Source organism: Protopterus annectens, chromosome 14.part0, assembly GCF_019279795.1.
Source record: "Protopterus annectens isolate FY-2018-M chromosome 14.part0, PAN1.0, whole genome shotgun sequence".
Classification (NCBI taxonomy): domain Eukaryota; kingdom Metazoa; phylum Chordata; order Ceratodontiformes; family Protopteridae; genus Protopterus; species Protopterus annectens.
The window spans coordinates 397699585-397725608 of NC_056748.1; positions in this window are offsets into that span (position 1 = coordinate 397699585).

The window sequence follows — 26024 nt, forward strand, 5'->3', positions numbered from 1 at the left end:
GGACCTAATCATCACCAACATGGGGGAATTAATGTGCCACACCAGACGTAAACCCTTCACTTGTAAGATCAGACCATAAACTAATCACACTGGACATCCACATCCCGACCCCACCCCCAGCCAAGGAAACCACTGTGAGAAATTTTTCAAAAGCAAACTTCACACTTCTCAAGACCAAGGTGGAAAATTTCAAAGCCCCCTTGCTAAAGGATAATGCTGCCCAAACCACAGAATCCTTTACAAATGCATTCTATGAGCACCTACAGGAATGCATGGATCAAGCCATCCCAAGTAAAACCAAGACTCACTTCTCCAAAAAGAGGAAACCAGTCTGATGGATCCCGGCCATAAATAAGCTATACAACAGAAGGAGGAAACTATTATATGACAGAGCAAAATCCCAAAAAGGGAAGGCATCCCTGATCAGTATTAGCAAGAAACTATGATTCTTCATAAATCATAAAATCATTCAAGGCCAGCTTCAAAAGAAAAATTGCCAAAGACTCTAAAGATAATCACAAAGCCTTCTTTAGCTATGTCAAGAATCTAGGTGGCAACTCTCAGATCTGCTCTGAGCTAGTGCAAAATAGCAAAAAATACACTGAACCAACTGACATTGTTAACATCCTGGCTGACAGGTTCAGTGCAAACTTTACCCCCCCCCCACCCCCAAAAGGGCCCGTGTCCATCCCAGAAAAATGTAGAGCCCCAGACATCACAGACACACAGGTGAAAACAGCCCTCTCCAAAGCCAAAAACACAGTATCAATGGGACCGGATGGTATCACAGGCTGCGTCTTACACATGCTCCAAAATGAACTAAACCCTCACCTAAATTCACTGTTCAAACTCAGCCTTACCACAGGCTATGTACCCAAAGAATGGTGTGCAGCAACAGTTATCCCACTCCACAAAGGTGGTGCCACAACGGAGCCTGGGAACTATCACCCTATAAGCCTGACTAGCCTGGTCTGCAAAGCTATGGAGTGCATCATCATGGAACTCATTAACAGAGACATTGGAAACCTCCAGACACTGGACCCTACCCAATTTGGCTTTGTTAAAGGTAGATTTTGCCTCCTAAACCTAGTTGACTTCTTTGAAATGGTTACCAAGGCCGTAGATGAGGGAAAGGTAGTCCACACAGCCTACCTGGACCTTGCAAAGGCCTTTGACACCATTCCCCACTCTGGCATTATAGATAAGCTTACCAGCTTGAACATTAACCTCTATGTCATGAGATGGGTTGCAAACTAGCTCATGGATAGAACTCACATGGTCAGAGTTGTGGGTGCCATGTCCAACTCTAAACCGGTTACAAGTGGCGTCCCACAGGGCTCAGTCTTGGGACCCCTCCTGTTCAGTATATACTTCTCTGAGGTACAGGCAAGCACGGGAGGACTATGGCTGACTAAGCTCACAGATGACTGCAAACTGGGGGCCATAATCAACTCTCCGGCTGACACGGACATCCTCCAGAAGGGTCTCACGGAGACGAATACCTGGTGTCAGAACCATGGCCTCAAGCTAAATGCCAAAAAGATCATAGTCATCCCCTTTGGGAAAAACAAAGTGCCCACAAACTACCACATAGGTGGTAATCCACTAAGTACGGAAGACGTAATTAGGGATCTGGGGACCCAAGTAGATAGCAACCTCTCCTTTGATAATCACATTGCCAAAGTGATTAAAAAAATCCTTCTATGTAGCCCACCTAATTATGAAAGAGTTCACATCTAGATCAAGAGAGGTCATTGTGCCCCTCTACTCATCACTCATCAGGCCCATAATAGAGTACAATGCCCCATTTGGGATGTACCTTACTCGACACCTGCAACAGCTGGAAAGACCACAGAAGTATCTCACCAAGAGGATCGTGAGCCTCAAACAGATGCCTTATGCAGCTCAACTAAAGAAACTCCAGCTCTACTCAGTTGCTTACTGACTACTCAGAGGTGATCTCTGCCTGACGTACAAGGCCATGTCTAACCCGGAATTAATGGACATGCTCCACCTCAAGAAAACTAAATCTCTTAAAGCCACATGCTCCAGGGATTTAAACCTCAGCACAACAATAAATAGGATATTTATATAATAGGAAATAGGATATGCTGGAGGGATAGATTCCTATCCCAGAGGCTTCCCTCACTCTGGAATAGAATCCCAGTCTATGTTAGGCAGAGCCCCTCAATGACTCTCTTCAAGAGAAATCTTGACGAGTGGATGGGAAATTGTAAATTTACCGCTGGGATCACTTCAATGGCCCTGCTGGACAGAGGCTCAGGAAACTAATCTAAAAGGGAGGCAAAAGCCAACACATTCTGGCTAGGCTTATATATGCCCTTAGGCAGATAGCCTAGTACCTACCTATGAACCTATGATGAATGCCGAATACAGTGGAACAATAACTTCCTTGGATTTACATGCCATACCTTTGTTTATAAGTTGCGCAACATAGAATGATTTCCTAACCACTGTAGTCATGTGATGATCAAAAGCTAGATTACAATCTATGTGTGTCCCTAAGTCCCTGACCACTGGGTCAACTCTAACGGGTGTGTTGTCAATATGATAGTTACCAGGGATGGATGACTTCCCAAAGATACTATTACGCATTTCTTGGGCATTTAGTTTTAGTCCATGGCTCTGATACCAGTTGTTTGTCTGTGTCAGTCCCTCCTGGAGAACATTTGTGTCAGTGTGAGGTTCAATGATTCAATGACACCTCCTAATTTGCAATCACCTGCAAATTTAGTCAGCCAGAGACCGCTGACATTGACCTTGACTTCTGATAAGTAAATGCCAAAAAGGAACAGTCCAAGGACAGATCCCTGAAGGACTCCAGTTGTGACTGGCCTCTTTGTAGAGGTGGATTCCCCATTTCTAACATCCCGGGTCCTGTCTGTGAACCAGCTGGCTATCCACTGGGCGACATATGGGTTTGTACCTAACCTCTTGACTTTGTAAACAATACCCAAGTGGGCTGTTGTGTCAAATGCCTTGGCTAGGTCAAAGTAGGCAGTGTGAACGACTTTGCCCTCAACCATTGCTTTGTTGACCTTCTTGAAGAAGTCCACCAGGTTGAGTAGGCATGATCAGGCCTTGACAAAACCAAACTGGGTTGGGTCCAATGTCTGGAGGTTTATTATATCTCTTTTGATCATCTCCATGATAATTCTTTCTATGGCTTTACATATAAGACTAGTGAGACTTATGGTTCTGTAGTTTCCAGGGTCTGTAGATGGCCCACCTATGTGCAGAGAGATGATTGTTGCCTTTCTCCATTCATGAGGCATGAAGCCTGTTTGGAGGCTACAGTTAAGTAGTAATTCCAGAGGCCCTGATAGGTCATGTTTCATGCTATTTAGAAGGCATCCTGGGATATTGTCTGGGCCCATTGATGCAATGTTCTTGGTCTTAGAGAGAGCATTAAGGACCTGTTCCCTAGTGATAGTAGGGGGAGTTATATTTGATGATATTTCCTGAGGGAAGGTTGAGAGGGAGAGAGGAATAAAGTTGGAGCTGAATTTATATAGGTGGCTACGTTTACAATGAGCTCTGCACACAATTGTGTATTGCCTTTGAGGTTGCGGACATAGCTAAAGAATGCTTTGTGGTTGTCCTTGGTCTGGGAGGCCAAACTTACCTCAAATTTGGCATTGATAAACTTTATTTGCCTTGGAGTTGTTTGTCTAGTTTTATGAAAATGCTTTTATCCTGGTGGGTGCTGCACCTCCTAATTTTTTCCATGATTAGGCAATGAAGTAAATAGTGATTGTATAACTTTATGCACTGTGCCCTTTTTTCTTTTCATTTCTTTACCATTGACTGGATGATTATTAGTAATTGTTATCAAATAATTACTCAAATGCCTGAGGATATGAATGTTAACCTCCTGGAAGACCATTGTGGAATGGGGTACCACCAAAAGCCTTGTTTAGTTTTGATGGACTTTCTGCTTGCAAACAAAAAAAAAAAATCCATCAGTCAATCAATAAACAAAATATTAATGTCTGTGAAAAGAAGCATCTGTTCTTCCTTTTGTGGATTCACAAATTTCCTTCATCAAGATGACTTGCAGAGTTTGAAATATAATGTGGGTTAAGTAGTACTATATGTATAGCTATAATCTATTTTGCCATTGTAAAATTTAGTTTAATTGCATGTTGCTTGACACTGTTAACATTTTATAACTTAAAAAGATTTTGATTGCAATATATGCACTGGTGCTTTTCTCCCAGAGCCTCCACTGAAAAGGAGACTTTGTGCCCAACCTAACTCTCCTGGTCAACAAATGTAAAATAAATAATAAGCAGTAAAACTGAAAGGGGCTGTAGTGTACACAGTGAGCGCATTAGATAGCCTCAGAGTGGGGCACAGGCTGGTGGGATGGTAAAACACTGTCAAATCAAAAGGCACAGGTGTTACTAATAGACTTAATTCACTGAAATGGAGCAAGGTTGCTGGCAGGGCAGTTTGGGGCAGTTCTTTTTCAACATCTTTGTAAGTGGCATTGTAGAGGTTGTTTCTTACAATGCAGTTTTAAGCAACGGGGTTGACTCAAAAGAGGGTATATGAAGGACAGAAGCAGGCTTGGCAAGAGTGATCTAAAGTACGGCCATCTTAAATTCAACCAAAAATGTAAAAACATGCATCCTGGAAGTAATGACATGCTTAATGGGTACTTAATAAGACAGAAGAAACACCTCAATAACTAAATGACAATGGGACATGGGGTACTCCTAGCAGATGAGCTACATCTAACCAATCTGTGAAAAAGCACTGGAGAAGGCAAGCAAAATACAGAAATTAATAAGAATGAGAATCAGCAAAATACATTCTGGTGATAGTCTGATCCTGCGCGAATCTGTTCGAATCAACAAAATACATTCTGGTGATAGTCTGATCCTGTGCGAATCTGTTCGAATCAACAAAATACATTCTGGTGATAGTCTGATCCTGTGCGAGTCTGTTCGAATCAACAAAATACATTCTGGTGATAGTCTGATCCTGTACGAATCTGTTCGAATCAACAAAATACATTCTGGTGATAGTCTGATCCTGTGCGAATCTGTTCGAATCAACAAAATACATTCTGGTGATAGTCTGATCCTGTGCGAATCTGTTCGAATCAACAAAATACATTCTGGTGATAGTCTGATCCTGTGCGAATCTGTTCAAATCAACAAAATACATTCTGGTGATAGTCTGATCCTGTGCGAATCTGTTCGAATCAACAAAATACATTCTGGTGATAGTCTGATCCTGTGCGAATCTGTTCGAATCAACAAAATACATTCTGGTGATAGTCTGATCCTGTGTGAATCTGTTCGAATCAACAAAATACATTCTGGTGATAGTCTGATCCTGTACAAATCTGTTCGAATCAACAAAATACATTCTGGTGATAGTCTGATCCTGTGCGAATCTGTTCGAATCAACAAAATACATTCTGGTGATAGTCTGATCCTGTGCGAATCTGTTCGAATCAACAAAATACATTCTGGTGATAGTCTGATCCTGTGCGAATCTGTTCGAATCAACAAAATACATTCTGGTGATAGTCTGATCCTGTCTTGAATCTGTTCGAATCAACAAAATACATTCTGGTGATAGTCTGATCCTGTGCGAATCTGTTCGAATCAACAAAATACATTCTGGTGATAGTCTGATCCTGTGCGAATCTGTTCGAATCAACAAAATACATTCTGGTGATAGTCTGATCATGTGCAAATCTGTTCGATTCAACAAAATACATTCTGGTGATAGTCTGATCCTGTGGCGAGTCTGTTCGAATCAACAAAATACATTCTGGTGATAGTCTGATCCTGTGCGAATCTGTTCGAATCAACAAAATACATTCTGGTGATAGTCTGATCCTGTGCGAATCTGTTCGAATCAACAAAATACATTCTGGTGATAGTCTGATCCTGTCTTGAATCTGTTCAAATCAACAAAATACATTCTGGTGATAGTCTGATCCTGTGCGAATCTGTTCGAATCAACAAAATACATTCTGGTGATAGTCTGATCCTGTGCGAATCTGTTCGAATCAACAAAATACATTCTGGTGATAGTCTGATCCTGTACGAATCTGTTCGAATCAACAAAATACATTCTGGTGATAGTCTGATCCTGTGCGAATCTGTTCGAATCAACAAAATACATTCTGGTGATAGTCTGATCCTGTGCGAATCTGTTTGAATCAACAAAATACATTCTGGTGATAGTCTGATCCTGTGCGAATCTGTTCTAATCAACAAACTACATGCTGGTGATAGTCTGATCCTGTGCGAATCTGTTCGAATCAACAAAATACATTCTGGTGATAGTCTGATCCTGTGCGAATCTGTTCGAATCAACAAAATACATTCTGGTGATAGTCTGATCCTGTGCGAATCTGTTCGAATCAACAAAATACATTCTGGTGATAGTCTGATCCTGTACGAATCTGTTCGAATCAACAAAATACATTCTGGTGATAGTCTGATCCTGTGCGAATCTGTTCGAATCAACAAAATACATTCTGGTGATAGTCTGATCCTGTGCGAATCTGTTCGAATCAACAAAATACATTCTGGTGATAGTCTGATCCTGTGTGAATCTGTTCGAATCAACAAAATACATTCTGGTGATAGTCTGATCCTGTGCGAATCTGTTCGAATCAACAAAATACATTCTGGTGATAGTCTGATCCTGTGCGAATCTGTTCGAATCAACAAAATACATTCTGGTGATAGTCTGATCCTGTGCGAATCTGTTCGAATCAACAAAATACATTCTGGTGATAGTCTGATCATGTGCAAATCTGTTCGAATCAACAAAATACATTCTGGTGATAGTCTGATCCTGTGGCGAGTCTGTTCGAATCAACAAAATACATTCTGGTGATAGTCTGATCCTGTGCGAATCTGTTCGAATCAACAAAATACATTCTGGTGATAGTCTGATCCTGTGCGAATCTGTTCGAATCAACAAAATACATTCTGGTGATAGTCTGATCCTGTGCGAATCTGTTCAAATCAACAAAATACATTCTGGTGATAGTCTGATCCTGTGCGAATCTGTTCGAATCAACAAAATACATTCTGGTGATAGTCTGATCCTGTGCGAATCTGTTCGAATCAACAAAATACATTCTGGTGATAGTCTGATCCTGTACGAATCTGTTCGAATCAACAAAATACATTCTGGTGATAGTCTGATCCTGTGCGAATCTGTTCGAATCAACAAAATACATTCTGGTGATAGTCTGATCCTGTGCGAATCTGTTTGAATCAACAAAATACATTCTGGTGATAGTCTGATCCTGTGCGAATCTGTTCTAATCAACAAACTACATTCTGGTGATAGTCTGATCCTGTGCGAATCTGTTCGAATCAACAAAATACATTCTGGTGATAGTCTGATCCTGTGCGAATCTGTTCGAATCAACAAAATACATTCTGGTGATAGTCTGATCCTGTGCGAATCTGTTCGAATCAACAAAATACATTCTGGTGATAGTCTGATCCTGTGCGAATCTGTTCGAATCAACAAAATACATTCTGGTGATAGTCTGATCCTGTGCGAATCTGTTCGAATCAACAAAATACATTCTGGTGATAGTCTGATCCTGTGCGAATCTGTTCGAATCAACAAAATACATTCTGGTGATAGTCTGATCCTGTGCGAATCTGTTCGAATCAACAAAATACATTCTGGTGATAGTCTGATCCTGTGCGAATCTGTTCGAATCAACAAAATACATTCTGGTGATAGTCTGATCCTGTGCGAATCTGTTCGAATCAACAAAATACATTCTGGTGATAGTCTGATCCTGTGCGAATCTGTTCGAATCAACAAAATACATTCTGGTGATAGTCTGATCCTGTCTTGAATCTGTTCGAATCAACAAAATACATTCTGGTGATAGTCTGATCCTGTGCGAATCTGTTCGAATCAACAAAATACATTCTGGTGATAGTCTGATCCTGTGCGAATCTGTTCGAATCAACAAAATACATTCTGGTGATAGTCTGATCCTGTGCGAATCTGTTCGAATCAACAAAATACATTCTGGTGATAGTCTGATCCTGTGCGAATCTGTTCGAATCAACAAAATACATTCTGGTGATAGTCTGATCCTGTGTGAATCTGTTCGAATCAACAAAATACATTCTGGTGATAGTCTGATCCTGTGTGAATCTGTTCGAATCAACAAAATACATTCTGGTGATAGTCTGATCCTGTGCGAATCTGTTCTGGAGGTTCCATATTTTGGCAAGACACATTCATGATAGAAGTGGTATAGTGGAAGGGGAAAAAACAGTGGGTGATCTTTCCCAGAAACCATGTAAAAAGACTACAGCAGCTTAATATGTACAGTCTTGAAAAAAATGCATTATCGAACTATGATAGCATGAAAGTACCTCAGCCTGAGTAGATACATTCTCTGAAAAACACACACACGTGAACAAAAGGATACGACTGAATATATCCAATGTAAGTCTGAAGAGAAATAGGGAAGTATTTATTCACATACAGTGTGGTTAATATCTAGGGAAAAAAAAAATCTAGAATATTTATAACATCAAGTAGTATTTGGGATTGCACTGGTGAATTGTTAAAATACTGTTATGCACGTTGAAGAAAAAAACAGTAGTGGTAAAGAATGCTCTTTCTGTTATCCTGACATTATGGAGATTAGAAGACTAGATGAGCTAAGCATTGCTTATTTGCAGTGGTTATATCTGTTCCTATGATCCATCCCACGACACACACACACACACACACACACACACACACACACACACACACACACTCAAGAAAACAAGGCCCTTCCATCTTAGAAAAAAAAATCAGCATAATCTTGAATATTTATTTTAGTAGAAATTATAGATCATAGGATTATAGGATCATACGGGATTACTAGGCTATCGACCCAGAGGTCATTTTAAGCCTACCAATTTCAACCCAATGTAATACCACAGAGGTACTTGTCAATACCCAAGATTGCATTTAGTGATGAGTACCCATGTCCAGGAGGGTCTTCAGGTGCCTAAAAATAAGCACTGCTTTTTTCAGACATCATAATTTGCTTTTAGCATAGAAAACTAAAAAAAAAAATTTAATGCTAAAGAATATCTAGTTCTTATGTGGATTTTCAGTCCCAACATGTAGCACACATGCCTTGGGTGCTGGGAGATTGAAATGGTATAGCTTGTTTTAATAAATTTCCAGTACTGATTCTGCACTGCAGCACAAGGGGGGGGGGGTGCCACACTTTTGGATGAGATGTTAAACAAAATCCTCACCTCTAAAAGATCCTATGCTCTGTCCAAATACCCCCTTGTCAGTATGAGTGCCACCTTGTATCTCCACTGAAAAGAGCCCATTGTGATGAGTAAAGCCAATTTAATACCAAACAGGATAAGTTAATTCAGACACCAAAAGGGAAAGTGACTTATCTTAAAGTACCCCACTAGGGCAGCTAGACTAGTACTTACCTATGAACCTATTGGTCTAGTAGCACTAAACTATTAAATAAATAAATGGGAGTGGGGAAAGTGTGCAGTTGGCCGCTAGATCCCTTCCTTTTCACTAGGTCTTCCAGTCTCGACTTCGCCTCCCCTGGGTTTTAAGTGAGCCGTGTCTAGGATCAGTGAATTTATTGAGGATATTGGTGCAGCATCATACTGTTGCCGGAGAGCATATTGTAAACCCCCCCCCCAATCTGTGGCAGTTTTGCAAGCTCCGCTATGGCTGCCTTTGGGAAGTGCATGAGCACTTTTGCACATGGATAACTTCATGTCCAAGTAGTACACACAACTTGCAGTGTGAAGCCCACCAGGCTCTTCAAGCTGCTATTACAGCAAGCCATGCTGCCTCCTTTCCCCCAAGATGTGAGAGCTGGTGTTGGCTGCAAATTCACATTTTTCCCATCCAGACTCTCAAGCACATGTGCTGCTAAGTGAACATGGGATGTCTGCAACATATTCAGGGATGTATTCTTCAGTATTACATGGCTCAGTAGCTACTCACAGCTATTGACAAAGTCTGTGGTGTTCTGCACTACTTAACTTAATTCAATCATTCATTTTCCAGTTAACCACTTAACCCAATTCATTGTCACCAGGGAGCCATAAACTACCACTGAAATCATTGTACAACTAATTCATGTTCTCATCCACCTACATCTACATTAATGATATTGTGATGCTTGGGTCAAGATTTAAAGGATGCAATGGACCAGCTCGCCCACATAAAATAAAGTCTGTTACTCCTGTGTTTGTACCAGTCAGCAGTTCCCAGGAATATGGTATCAATTTCAGTCCTGCATGACTATTACATTATTCCACAGGCCATGATCAAGCTTCATAGGGCAATGACCTTTGATGCTATACTGTGTTTGGGAGATAAGCCTTTTAATGACACATAGGACCTTATTAGTAAAAATCCACTGTAAGTACAAGCCTGAGAATCTGTGCACAAATCTATGTTGCTGACATTAAGTTATGCACTTACATATATAGTCTGGCTGCATTAAATCATCAAGTTTTCAAGAGATGCCCAGAAAAAAACTGTAATCAACACTATACAAAGAATATGCCTACCCACATTTGACTGAAGTGTTGCTACTTCTGCTGGGTGACCCTCTGCAGCACTGGTCTAACAGCCATCTTGAAACTTTCTACACATCACATCACATCATAATTGGCTTATTTCTGCTAGTGAATAACAGAAGTTAATACAGTCTTACCCTATAAATCTGTCACCCAACCTGTTGCAAATCCATTGAAGGCGTCTATTTGGATAGTTCCTTGTTTTTATAAATTCATGCTCAAAGTTATTATTTTTCCATTTTCCCTAAAAAATTCTGTACACTTCTAAAACTGATAATAAATGTATTTATTTATTTGCTGTTGGTTAACCAGGATGGTCCATTGGGCCAAGTGAACCCATTTTCAATATAGTCCTGGGGAGAAAAGCTCCAACAAGAATACATGTTACAGAGATATACATTACACAGTATACAACTCATAGCAAGGTAAAGTTTACAAACAGTAGAATTATTCACAAAAATAATGATAGAGTGTAGTTATATACATATATATATATATTTTTTTAGGTTGATAGATGATATTTAGGATAGGATTATGAGCAAAATATAGGAGGTGAAAGTAATAAGGATAGAGGAAGTGGAGGATGATTATGTGGGGAGGGAGCAGGAGCATTCCCATCTGGATGTTAGGTAGGAGTGAAGTGTTTTTTTAAAGGCAGGAAGGCTAGCGATGGTGCGAATGGTAGGAGGTAGGGAGTTCCATAATCGAGCTATGGAAAAAGAGAGGAGCTTTTGTCCTGGGGGGCGAAGGGGTCTGTGGGCTACTGTGGACTGTGGACTACTATTAGGTAAATATTTATAGAAAGGGAATTAATATAATCTGACATTTGAAACTAATTAATTAATTTGACAAAACTTTAACTTCTTCTCATTCCTTTATTTTCTGCTTTTAATTTGCTCATATAAACACACACAAAAACTGCTTTTAACATGCTTGTATAACTAATATATATTGAATTAATGCATAATGTTAATATTTTGATAATTATGTTTGTTTTTCCTGTTGTTTTTCTACCATGTAATACAATTATATCTGGTTTTAATATCGTTCATACGTTTATAGGATCTATAACAGTATTCAGGCTAAATTGCCAGCAATAAACACTGATTCTGTAAGGTTCAAATTCCATGTCTCCTGCCCAAGAGTCAATGTATTTTTTTATAAATATCTAAAGCAGCAGACTGACAAATGTTCACCAGAGTATTGTTCCATAATAAGGCCATATGGTTTGATATAAATATCTTAACATTATTATGCAGAAGTCCAAAATTTCATATTATTATGCATCAAAATGTTTCCATTTCTATAAATCCCCATATTAAACAAAATTTGCAGTGCAGCATTGTGAAAAGTTAATTTTCTTCTTATGTACCTGTAACTTATAAAGATTTAAGAGTTTACATATTTTCCTATAATCATAAACTTTCACGGTGGTAATATTTTTAGTAAATTTATGTTGTACACCTTCAAGAACTTTCATCTGACTCCAATTATAGATGCAAAATATTCTGTTTTATTTAATAGTCAGCAATGGGTCTAATGCAAGTTTTATAAACAGCGATCAAACAATCATGATCCATAATAGTTAAATTGTTCAATAAATAACCCATCAGCTTTATAGCTTTCATGCTGACCTGATTTGCTTGAGCTCCAAATTATAAGTCAGAAGAAAATGTAATACGCAAGTCTTTGTATTTTTGGATTTCATTAAGTTCCACTGCATCTCTAAGTAAACTGGTCTCCTTTGTATTTTCTGCCTAAGGTACATAATAGCTAGCTGTCATACAGCATGATATGCACTGTACATTATTTGTTGTTGTATCATTTTGATTAACTTAGCTATGACACAGTGTGCTGCTTTTTTATCATACTGTTGCATTTCAATGCTGTTTATTGGAGTTTTGCATTTTGGGTCTCTATTGAAAAGCAGTTAGGACTACCCAGGTAAATATATGCAAATGAATAATAAAAATAAAGAAAACACACAAAATTATACTACAATCACTATAAGTTGACTGGACGATATAATAATCACATGTATAAATCCCAGAATCATGAAAATGAAGTTGTATTATTTTAATAACTGTAAACCAATGACCTTGTGCAATTTGGTGCAAACTAAATGCAGTTTCTTGTTCTATCACTGTGCCATAAGTAGAAGGCACAAGAGTGGTGTATGATGTCATGTCTCATAGTTACGGCCCGAGTTCATATGAGCCAGAGGGATACATTACAGTTTGATTAATTTTTATGTATGGTCAATTTGTTTAATGCAGATTTAAATTGGAAGATGCACAAATTAGTCAGAAACACAATGTACGTGTCATATGATCCAAAATTCTGATATATAAATCTGCATTTATTTTCCTCACTTAAAAAGAAAAAAAATGCTTAGATAACATTTATGTTAGCAACCACTGTATTTCTTTAAGTTTGTTAACCAATGGAATGAGCTGGTTCAAATACCCTTTTCAGTTGTTTTCCAAGCCGAGAGGCAGTGACAATAATACAATGGAGTTAGACACAAATTATTGCAAATTATTACTATATACAAAAAATATATATGATGTATAAACAACACTAGCATACTGTTTCTTTAATGTGTAACTTGTATTTTTCTCTCAAGTCTTGGCAATGTATATATACATGGAATTACTTGAGAGTTTCAATAAATTAATATATATTTTACTAGTTGAAACAACAAATACATCTGTTTTATTGTTACAGATGGGAGGTTTAGACTAAATTCAATGTGCATTCACTTTTTCTCCTGCTGAGATGTAAAGTGCAACAGCTTCTGTGAATTACCTGCTAATTGACATAATAGCTACATTTCACATCTCCAGACTGCTTTTAAAATGAAAAATGTCAGTAACAAAAGAGACTGAGTGTGAGTGTGATTTACATATGAAACTTTAACTATTAAATGATTTGTTCAGTGATTACTTCCTAAAACAAGCACATATGGGAGAAGTAGCACTCTAGATCAGCATACAACAGTCCCTTTTTGTAGCAGTACATCATGTGAGTTAGGCCAAGGCAGAACTAAATATTCATTCTTTTTATTTATTTTTATTTTATAATAAATGAACAACTAAACAAAGCAGACAACTGCTGTCTGCCTTCTTTGATGTACATATTACAAAGTTACTATGTGACTGAGACACCCAGTATTGCGTATTTGTATGCTTTTTGTTACTGTCTCACCTAATTGCACCCTAACTCACTTTCACTGCCTTAACTTTGGATTTATATACCACTTCTTATAAGGTGCAAGAGAGCAAATAAGGTCACAGCCTAGACTAAGTTAAGGTAGATGCAAGGGCAGATGGGTCGATGAAATGCTGTAGTATATCAGAAACATCAAGGGATGAGGATGAGATAGTATGACTGAGAGCAAAGGAGTATGGGTAGGAGGAAAATGATGCATATTCAGAAAAAAAACGCAGCAGTTGGACAAAGTTTGCTCCAGTTCTGTTATCTTGGCTGTGAGTATAGTGGAGAAATATGTATTTGTCAGGATGTATGTTTCTGAGAGACTGTGACGGTATATTGCTGAATTATTGATAACCTGTTTCATCCATAGAGTACAAAATAACAACATGACCTTTCTTGTAAATGTATCATAGGGCAGAAACCTTTTGAATATCCTGACAATAAGTTTTATATCAGAGAAGAGAGTCTGTGGTCTATTTCATTTCAAAAGCCCACAGCATCTAATGTTTCCTAACAGCAGATAATATGTTTCCTAAATATCTGTCACTATTAGTATAGTCATTGCCTACGGGGAAGTTTTAAGAGCAAAAAACTGTGATGAGATGTTGAGGATTATGACACAATGGCTCAAGATATAGTAGTATAATAAACACCCACGAATGCCTGGTGTAATAGCTGAGACAAACTGACCAAATCCTCGGCTCGAACTGGAAGAACGAAATTTATTGTAAAACAAGACAAAACAACCACCAAACTTCAAAGGTTTGAAGTTTGGTGGTTGTTTTGTCTTGTTTTACAATAAATTTTGTTCTTCCAGTTCGAGCCGAGGATTTGGTCAGTTTGTCTCAGCTATTACACCAGGCATTCGTGGGTGTTTTTTATACAGTTGCTTGTGGTTTTACAATAGTAGTATAATAGTAAATTGATCCATAGGAGATGCTCATCAGAATGGTTGCTGAAGATGTTCAAGAGAGGAATAATGGGATTTTAGGCCTGTTCAGGATAACACCAGACTGGAAGGGAATACGTGTTCTGGCTTTTCAGTCTGTGCAAGCAGCCAGGACATCGATAGACAAAAAGTTAACAGGGAATATAATTACCATATTGCCAATGTGGCATGTACCCTGAAATGTTCCTGCTCAAATTTGTGTGTGAGCCTTACAAGCAAAAAAGTGAGGATTAGAATACCGGAGCATCTCTGGGATGTAAGGAGATTAGCCCTATAGCTCAGTGCATTAGAGGTCCATCAAGGTCTGAATAACTGCTACGTTTCTTTGCAGTGTCCCAAGGGGAAACAAATCTATATTTATGTTTGAATGCCAAGTTACTTTTGGGCAAAGAAGAAGAAGCCTGAATTATTTGCAAATATCAGACTTTTTGTGTAGTATAGTTAGTGGACATTTTGTTGAACCAAGCTGCGACCTCTACCTTGTAACCAAGTAGTGAAATGCTCTGTTGCACTGAGCTACACTCTGCCCTGCTTCTCACATTGGTAGCACATGGCAGTGCCTTGTTGCTGCAGGCTGAGTCCATAGTAAAATAGATAAATCACAATATGCTGGTAGTTCCTCTGTTAGGTATATAGATGGCATATGAACTCTCTCTGTCTCTCTACTAAGTTCTTAGCTGCTAATAGATTTATTTATATATATATATATATATATATATATATATATATATTTTTTTTTTTTTATTTTACATTTGTTTATGGGGAGTGTCCAACTTAGCCAAAAAGGCACGTTTTCAGGTCTCCAAGTTGCATAGTAAACAGAGTTATCATAGAATGTAAACAATAACTGGTTACATAGTAAACACTGATACAACTGTCTTGAAATGAACAAAAAGCATGTAACAACAATACAAAGAATGCAGTAAAGGTAGTTAGTCACATACATTACACACTATAATTGTTGGTCATGGAATGCAACATATCAGAAACTAAAACATTTTGTATATTTACTTAGTGGGTGAATTTAATAGTGGTGCTATATCAAAAGTGAGTTTTTCTGTTTGTTGATACCTAATTCAAAAATACAAGTAAAGTAACATTTTTCCATTAGACAATGCAAAAGTGGTATTCTGTCTGCTAGGCATTCCAAATTTATTGCAAACCTCTGTAGTACTCTACTTGTATTTTTGTATTAGGTGCCAACAACCATAAAAACTCACTTTTGATATAGCACCAGTATTAAATTCAATCAACAGATAAACACCATCTAGCTAGTTTATGATATACCAACTTGGCTAATGTTTCTTTAAGCACAGGACTATATTCTGTCCTTACACAATCTGCTATCAGCATATTTTTATTAGGCCCTCTGAAATAATGCTTAAACTGACTCATGCTTACCAAAAATCAATTAGTTTTGTCACACACTGATTCTATATGCATGCAGTGTAGATACCTACTAAATGTGGAGGCTTGTCTCTCATCAAAACATATTGTCAGGACCCGCCAGCTTATTATTACTTACAGTCACATCACACCAGCATGCCACTCCACAAAAAATAAACATTCCTGCATGGAACTACTTAAAAAAACTCTCACACGGATTCCTCACCACCAAAAAGACAATTCACCATTCGCACACTTGGTGTCACTCATCACAAACATTGCCAGGAAGGATCACCAAGTTGGGACACCCAGCCTCTTTCCCTGGCTGATCAATACATACGTAAATATTCTAGTCATACTTGGCTTCACAGTGAGGGACACAAATGCACAACTCACTAGGCTGAGCAAGGAAAGGGCAATGGTGACCTTCCTCTTAGGTGTCAGGATACAACAGGCTATTAGGGCACTCAAGTCTTTCATCCTAGGCACCTAGTAACTGTTGTTCATTTGGTGTTAATGCTATATTTGAATACTGGTGATACACACATCACTGCATTATATGGAGAGGCATGGTGGAGTTTTCTGACTGTGTGAGGTTGCTATGAAACTGGTGTTCAGCAGCATCCTACCTTTGCTGAGAATGACACTGCAACACAGAAGGTAAGTGACTTCAACAATTGGTTTAACTTTGGTGTCATTCCAAGGGGATCCAAGATGTATATAGCAGAAATGAAACAGTCAACAATCCTAACTGAAAAGAGTGGCCTGAACCACTTTCCTCAGGGCTTTCATATATTAGAAAAAGACTTTCTGTACTGCCATACTGTCTTTTTTTCAGGCAAAGTCAATTTACTCCATCTACCATCCTAGCCAAAAGTGGAGCTGCTAGACACTAGAAGCCTCAAGAAGAAATTGCCCTCCCTAGAAACCTTTCTGATAATAGAAAATATTGCTACCTGCATCATCACTAAAACATGATTGCACTGCAATGATGGTGCATGCTCCCTGCCAGGATTCAGTGCATATACCACTCCTTCAGGCCTTCTGTTAAGGGTATGTTTACTACAGGTGTTGTTTCCATATTCCTATGCACTACGATCACATCTAGACTTGTACAGTAAGATAATGCCCTTCAATTCTTCCACATGATAGTAACTACTAAAACCATTAATACCACATTTTAGCAAACTGCAGAATCCCTTCTATGACATCCTGTACTCACAAGGCATATCTAAACAAGCCTGAATCCCTCACCATTGACCCAAACACTATTATTCTTATCGATTTCAACTCTCTCTGCATAAATTGGGAGACCTGCAATGCTACAAATAATTACACAGAACACTTCATAGATTCCATCAGTGCTAACTTTCCAGACCAAAAATACTGCATTCCTGTACCAGGGGCTTAAATATACTTTATCTGGCCATCATGAATATAACACTACAATGCTCTTAGCTTTTAGTCACACCATCACTGGACAGTCCCAAGCACTGTTCAGTGGTTCTTTACCATTAAGACCCAAATCAAACTGAGCATTAACCCTACTATAATTAGGGAATTCTCTGAGGTAAACTTACTGCAGATGATAGTGGTTTAAGAGGCCCATACCTTAGAGGACTGAGTAGCCAGCACAGTTACATTTACAGAGAGTTTCTATTCTCACTTCAGTGTTTGCACCAAGATATCAGTTCTAATCTGACACAAATAGTCCCAAGTTCAGGAACAGACTCTGTAATAGGAACCCTGGTACATTTATATAACAAAAGAAAAACCTCTCATTCTAAGAAATAAACTGAGAGCTTCACATTCCAAGACTGAATTTTAAGCAGTTGTACAAAGAATTTTGAAAGAAAATGAAATACACCAAAGTTAAGTAATACCCAGTGTTGTATTGAATTTATTCATAACAATAATATCCAACACGTCCCTGAAGACATAGCCAACATGGATAATTTTAGTTTGAATCTCTTCCCATTATACCCCCCCCCCCATATTTTGCCTTTGCATGACATTATGCCTGTACTACCAAACATCACATCTGAGCAAGTTTTAAAGGCTCTCTCTAAGGTAAAATTGCTAGTTCCATGGACCTGATAATCTGCAGGGATGCTTTCTTGTCAGTATAAAGGAGTGTCTCACACTGATCTGCGTCCAAATCTGTTCAGCCTCAGCCTTTCAACTAACCTCATGCTAGAGAGGAAAACAGCTGAGGTCATCCTCTTGTAAAAATTTGGCCCCACTGCTAGTCCTGGCATTTGTAGACCCACAAGCCTTACCATCCTTATCTGTAAGATAACAGAATACATAATTACGGACCTCATAATCAAATATATTGTCATCTTACAATCCCTTGACCCCAACCATTTTGAGTTTATGAATGAAGTTCTGTGAAAAAGTCACTGCAGCACTGGATGAGAGTGAATAGGTTCGTACAGTATACCTTGATTTGGCCAGTGCCCTTGATACTATTCTACAGTCAGACAATATAAACAAACTAATCAAACTAAAGCAATTCTCATGCAACTCACTAGATAGCAAACTGGCTCATGACAGAACTCAATAAGTTAGGATCTGGGATACACTCTTCCCTAAAAGGGTCATTCTAAGTTGGGCCACCCAGAGCTGTGTACTGGGTTCTCCACTATTTGATATTTATTCTTCCAACATTCAGACTGATAACTGTTTATGGCTAACCACAACATAAATATGACTTGCTGGATCTATAGTTTCCTAGATCAGTTGTGGGTATCCCTTTTTTGAGTGGGATGGCTACAACACTTCCCCATATCTTTGACATGAATCCAGTGGAGATGGTGAGACTGAATAGACTAAATAAAGATGTGACATGACAATGTTTGGTATTGTCATGAAAACAACTTGACACATTTTATAAGCACATGAAGCTGGTCTTCTTAGCCTTGGAAAGAGCTCTTAGAACTTGTTTAGAGGTGACTGGGGGTTGCATAGTTATACTAATGTGCTACAGATAATTAGACAAAGACAGGGGAGTAACGTTTGAGCTGAATTTGTCTGCTAACATGTTGGTTAAGTCTTCAGAGGATGAGAATGCGGTTTTATTATGAATTAATTAATTAATTAAGAACATTGATGTGCAGTGCTTTTGAGGTTCCTCACACGGCTAAAGAAGGCTTTATGGTTATCCTTAACATGGATGGCAATTCACAGTTCATACTTATTTTTTTTTTGATTATTTGATTTTGTTTCTAAGTTCTTTGTTAATCTTTTTGAATTCTTCTTTAGATGAGGAGCTGTAAATGTTGTTTTATGGGATACGAGTTTCTTCCTCTTATTGTATAGTTAGTTAATACTGGGATTCCAACAAACTGGTTTGTTCTTATATTTGGCAGTGTATTTATGCCTTATGGGGAGCAAGGCCTCAATGAAAACCTGAAGCTGCATAGAACTTATCTGTGAATAAGGCCACTTGTGATGTGGGGTCATGGGGTGAGGAGAGTGTTTGAATTTTATCAGGTCATCAGTTAGTTGCAATAGATTTGCCTCGGAGTAGTCTCTAAAGATGGAGGGGTTATGGGGTAGCTTGGGTCTTGAACTTAAGGTAAATGTTACTACATGGTACTTAGATTTGACCAGTGATAGTGCTGGGCTCCATATAGAGGGTTGTCAGCTTGCGTAAATATGCGTCACGGTTTGTCAGGGTCATAGAGGAGGTATGGTTGTTGGTAATGATGCAGTACTCAGTTTTTGTTGTCACTGTCCTGCATTATGAGTCTGGTTGTGAAATGGTTTCTTGGGAACACAGATACTACTATAACTACACTTTTGAATTCAGCTTTAAGTCTGAAGAAGTGGCAGCCATTAAATCCCTACACTGTGTGGGTACTATCACTGTTCTGAAACCATGTATCAGCAAATACACATACAATTATATTTTCTAGGTTTAGCAATGCCTGTAAGAAGTGCAATGGTTTGTCAAGGCTTCTGGCATTGAGCAGAGCTACCTTAATATTGTTTTGATCGATTATGTAGGTAATTTAAGGAGAAAGACCTTGCCTAAAACAGGTCTTATGAAGAAGAAGAAGAAGCCATGAAGAGAGAGTTGCAAGGTCATCCATAGCAAATTAGCCAGGGTTGTCAATCATCCCCTCACAGGATGATATATATTGGCTCCTATTAGAATGACACCAGTAGATGAGCAAGTTATTAAAGTCAAATATCTTTTGTTTGTATTGAGGCATCATTCTTGGCAATGATAGGATACTAGTCAATACTAGTTTCACACCTAATTCAGATGCATACTCTGAGAGATCTGTTATGTCCCTCCTAATATGATCCAGGGAGATGCATCTCAAGTTATTCACTTTCACATGTACAATGACTGGGCCATGTGTGTACCTAGGATGAAGGGACATGAGGGCCCTAATGACACTGTAGATCCTGGCACTTGAGAGGCAGGTAGCCATCACTTTGTTCTTCCTCAGCCTAGTGAGTGGAGCATCTCTATGTCTGACTGTAAAGTCACCTATGACCAGGATGTTTCATAGGTTCATAGGTAAGTACTAGGCTATCTGCCCAAGGGCATATGTAATCCTAGCCCGAATGTGTTGGCTTTCGCCGTCCCCTTAGATTAGTTCCCTGTGCCTCTGTCCAGCAGAGCCATTAGTTCCCTGTGCCTCTGTCCAGCAGAGCCACTGCAGTGATCCAAGGGGTAAATTTTCTGTTTCCCATCACTCGTCAAGGTTTCTCTTGAAGAGTGTTAGTGAGGGGCTCTGCCTAATGTAGATTGGAATCCTGTTCCAAAGCATGGGGAGTGTCTGGGACAGGAATCTATCCCTTCAGCAAGTCCTATTTATCGTTTTGGTGAGGTTTAGATCCCTAGAGCGTGTGGCTCTCGGGGATTTGTTTTTTCTTAGGTGGAGCATGTCCATCAATTCTGGGTTGGACATGGCCTTGTATGTCAGGCAGAGATCACCTCTGAGTAGGCGGTATGTAACTGAGTACAGCTGGAGTTTCTTCAGTCAGGCTGCATAGGGCATCTGTTTGAGGCCAGTAATCCTCTTGGTGAGGTACTTCTGTGGTCTTTCCAGCTGTTGCAGGTGTCTTGTAAGGTACATCCTAAATGGGGCATTGTATTCTATGATGGGTCTGATGAGTGATGAGTAGAGGGGCACAATAACCTCTTTTGTTCAAGATGCGAACCCTTTTGGAATTAGGTGGGCCACATAGAAGAATTTTCTAACCACCTTGGCAATATGATTATCAAAGGAGAGATTACCATCTACTTGGGTCTCCAGATCCCTTATTTCATTTTCTGTATTTATGGGACTATCACCTATGTGGTAGTTCGCGGGTACTTTGTTTTTTCCAAAGGGGATGACTATGTACTTTTTGGCATTTAGCTTGAGGCCATGATTTTGACACCAGGTATCCGTCTTAGTGAGACCCTTCTGGAGGATGTCTGTATCAGCCAGATAGTCATTTATGGCCCCCAGTTCGCAGTCGTCTGCAAACTTGGTCAACCATAGTCCTCCTGTGCTTGCCTGTACCTCTGAGAAGTATATACCGAACAGGAGGGGTCCCAGGACTGAGCCCTGGGGGACGCCACTTGTAACCAGTTTAGAGTCAGACCTAGAGCCTGCAACTCTCACCGTGTGGGTTCTATCCTTGAGCCAATTGGCAACCCATCTCATGATGTAGGGGTTTATGTTCAGGCTGGTGAGCTTGTCTATAATACCAGAATGGGGAATGGTGTCGAAAGCCTTTGTGAGGTCTAGGTAGGCTGTGTGGACCTCCTTTCCCTCATCTAAAGCCTTGGTAAATGTCTCAAAGAAGCACACCAGGTTAAGGAGGCATGATCTACCCTTAACAGAGAGAAACTGGGTAGGGTCCAATGTTTGGATTTTCCCAATGTCTCTGTAAATGAGTTCCACAATGATGTGCTCCATAGCCTTGCAGACCAGGCTAGTCAGGCTTATAGGGCAATAGTTCCCGGGGTCTGCTGTGGCTCCACCTTTGTGGAACAGGATAACTGTTGCTGTGCACCACTCTATGGGTATGTAGCCTGTAGAGAGGTTGAGTTTGAATAGTGTGATTAGGTGAGGAGTTAGTTCATTTTGGAGTTCGTGTAAGACACAGCCTGGGACACCGTCCGGTCCCATTGAAGCTGTGTTTTTGGCCTTGGATAAGGCTGTTTTAACCTGTGTGTCAGCGATTGCCAGGGCTCTACATTCTTCTGGTATGGTTATGGGCCCTTTAGGGGGTGAGATGGGGGTGAAGTTTGCACTAAACCTGTCTGCCAGAATGTTGGCAATGTCAGTCAGTTCAGTGTATTTTGTGCCATTCTGCACTAACTCAGAGCAGATCTGAGAGTTTGCACTTAGGTTCTTGACATAGCTAAAGAACGCTTTGTGGTTATCTTTGGAGTCCTTGGCAATTTTTCTTTTGAAGCTAGCCTTGGATGATTTTATGAGGGATCATAGTTTCTTGCTGATACTGATCAGGGATGTCTTTCCTTCTTGGGATTTTACTCTTTTCTGTACTAGTTTCCTCCTTCTATTGTATAGCTTGTATATGGCAAGGGTCCACCAGACTGGTTTCCTTTTCTTGGAGGAGTGAGTCTTGGTTTTGCTTGGGATAGCACGATCCATGCATACTTGCAGGTGCTCATACAGTGCCTTAGTAAGGGATTCAGCAACTTGGACAGCATTGTCCTTTAACATGGGGGCTGTGAACCTTTCCACCTCGGTCTTAAGTAAAGTGAAGTTTGCTTTTGAAATGTTTTTCATGGTGGTTTCCCTGATTGGGGGTGGGGGCAGAATGTGGATATCCAGAGTGGTTAGTCTATGGTCTGATCTAACCAGGGAGGGGTTGACCTCCGGTGTAGAACACTGGTCACCCATGTTGGTGATGACCAGGTCCAATATGTTGTCACCTCTGGTGGGGGGTGTTGACCAGCTGATCCAAGGCATTTGAGTTTATAAATTCTAGGAAGCATTGGGCAAGGGAGTTAGTACTTGAATAGTTCTCCCAGTTAATGTTTGGGTAATTGAAAAATTACCAATTACATAACCTTGGCCTCCTGCCTGAAGAGGTTCTGTATACTGTTTGTTGTATAAACATATACCAGCAATGACTGTGGTACACTAGAAAAAAGACAGCTATAAGTGGCATCTATATAACTCATCACAATGGAACATTGTACCCGTTAGACAAACAATTCAAGGGGAAAAAGTAGCACATATAAAACTAACACAAGGTTACTCTAAAATAAACAATTGTCTGTATAGCTAATTTAGAAGACTTGCTGGCAAGGAGATTAATCATTAGCCCTGTAGTAATGACATTTGTAAACTGTAGCTAGATGCTATTAAAATGTTTAACTGGGCAAAGTGATTTTAATTTTTAATCTGTTCTAGTAACTGACTTCAAACAGCAAGTGTGATTTTTTTCTGAAAACTAAACTACTACTCCAAAACATTACTTTTTAATTTGAGGGCCTCTTTGCTATGGGATCTTAAGGAGTAGAGTAATATTGACTGTTTCTAATGAGCAGAAATCAAGATGGAATAATTTAAAGGTAAGTGATGCAAGGAGTAGACTGGTATGTGCTATAAGAAGAAGTCAGCCATCTTTCTGTAGTGAGAGCATAGCAGGCTTTAGGCATAGGTCAACTAGGCAGCCGCCTAGGGCGCCGGTCTAGCAGGGGCACTTTTCCAGTATTTATTTGTTGTAGGTAGACCAGGTGGGGGCATCATGGAGCCCTTTTGCCTAGGGCACCAGTTGGCCTAAGGCCACTCCTGAGTGAGAGACAGTGATGTTCCATGATGAAGACAGGGAAATACAACCACTTATTTTACTAAGGGTTGCTTGTATGGTAGAGGCATTACAGAAGCAGTAAATACCAATAATTGTCAGGGGATAATCAAGTTTAGGTATTAACAGACAAGTTGCAAAAGCTGTTCTAGATTCAAGTAAGAGGAGATTCACAAGGTAGAATACACACAGTTAAATCTGTATTCTCTCATTGTAACATCCATTTGTGTGTGTGTGTGTGTGTGTGTGTTTGGAAATACTCTTCATCTTCTGTTATTTATCCTGCATAGTGTATATTCTGTCTCTGTTTGAATCAGTTAGCCGCCCCAGCAGGGTTGAAAATGATCCATGTGGATCAGTGCTCTAGTCAGGTTAATACATTTATATAAAGTATGTGCTTATTTTGAGTAGTCTTATTACATTATCGATGCAGATTTTTATAGCTCTTATCCATACCTCTCAACCTCCTAGTTTAAGAAATCCGGACAATGCCAAAAATAATGGGGAACAAAGGTTCAAAATAGGGATACATTTTACATGTTTCTCTTAAACATTTAAAAAGTTGATAGGATAACATGTTTTGCATCAGCATGCATTTTCTGAAGAATATTTATTTATTTATTTTACATTTGTTGACCGGGCTAGTCCAGCTGGATTAATGTCCATTTTCAGTGGAGGCCCGGGGAGAAAAGCTCCAGAGGTTAAAAACAGTATTGGAAATACATAACAAGACATAGTACAAATGTAATTATACAAAGGTAAAAAAAAATGAACATACAAATATTATAGATTTTAACTAATCAGAACAATCCTAGCAAAACAATATAATAAGGTATCAGATCATAAAGTATATAAAAGGTAGTTTTGAACCATGGTAGATAATACACAAAAATTTTTTTTTTTTTTTTTTTTTTTTTTTGCTATAATGAGTTATGTAATATTTGCAATAAATAGGGGTAATATCTCAGTTGAAGTAGAAGATGAAATCCAAGTGGATAAGAAAAGTTTATGATAGAGTTAAGGATGCCAACAGGCTAGTCTGGGTTGGTACAAGAGAGAAATATGAAGTCTGAAATTCCAATGTAGGCAATTGTTTAGTGACTTCAGCCCTCAGTGATTTGCCAGGAAAACACACATTTTATGAGGAGCAGACCAAAATTATGAGGCAAAAAAAATTGGACAGTTGAGAACTATATTCTTATCTGATAAACAAAGCTAAAATTAACTTAGTTCAGAAAGAAAATACAAATTGGTGCATTACAATAGTGTACAATCATAAGGCCAGAACCTTGGGAAATGTAAACATTCTTTGGTAGCTATTATATCCTTTTCTTGAGTAAAAATGTATTACTGTCTTTTCCAGATCCATTTGCTTTGCTAGCAAATGTATGTATGTATATATATATATATATATATATATATATATATATATATATATATATATATATATATATATATATAAAACAACTGAGCAAATGTAGACAACTACTGCATTTTTGAAGCAATATTCTAGATGTTCAGTGCTCTGAAGTCAGTACTATGGTTAGGAATAGTAAGCATGACTGAATAAAATAACCCCATTTATATAATGAGAAGGGCACAAAGGTAAATCATATTAATATACTATTTCTTATAACACTTGCATTCCATTTTGTTAAAAAGGTATACATATATTCTAGCTAGAAGATGCATTAGATAACTCTGATAGAAGCTCTTTTGTGAAAATAACTGCTTTTTTACCCAGTTTTGTGAAATTTTGCCATTAAGATGCAAATTGCAAAGAATTAGGCTAGTTGTCTGCAAATGCCTTTAATAAACACTTCTCACACTTGACTGAATACTTTCTCAAACAAAGCAGACATAATGACAGCAGGAGCTGATTGCAACTAAGAAGTGGGGTTGAAACAATAGATAATGCAAATACATTTTCTTCAAGAATTTGCTAGTAATTGGAATAGCTCTGACAAAGACCCTGAAATTCTGTCTACTGTGGGGGGGGGGGGGTAAATAACTCAGGAGGTAATCAGGTAATCTTATACATTTGGTATACTACAACAGAACTGCAGATGTATCTA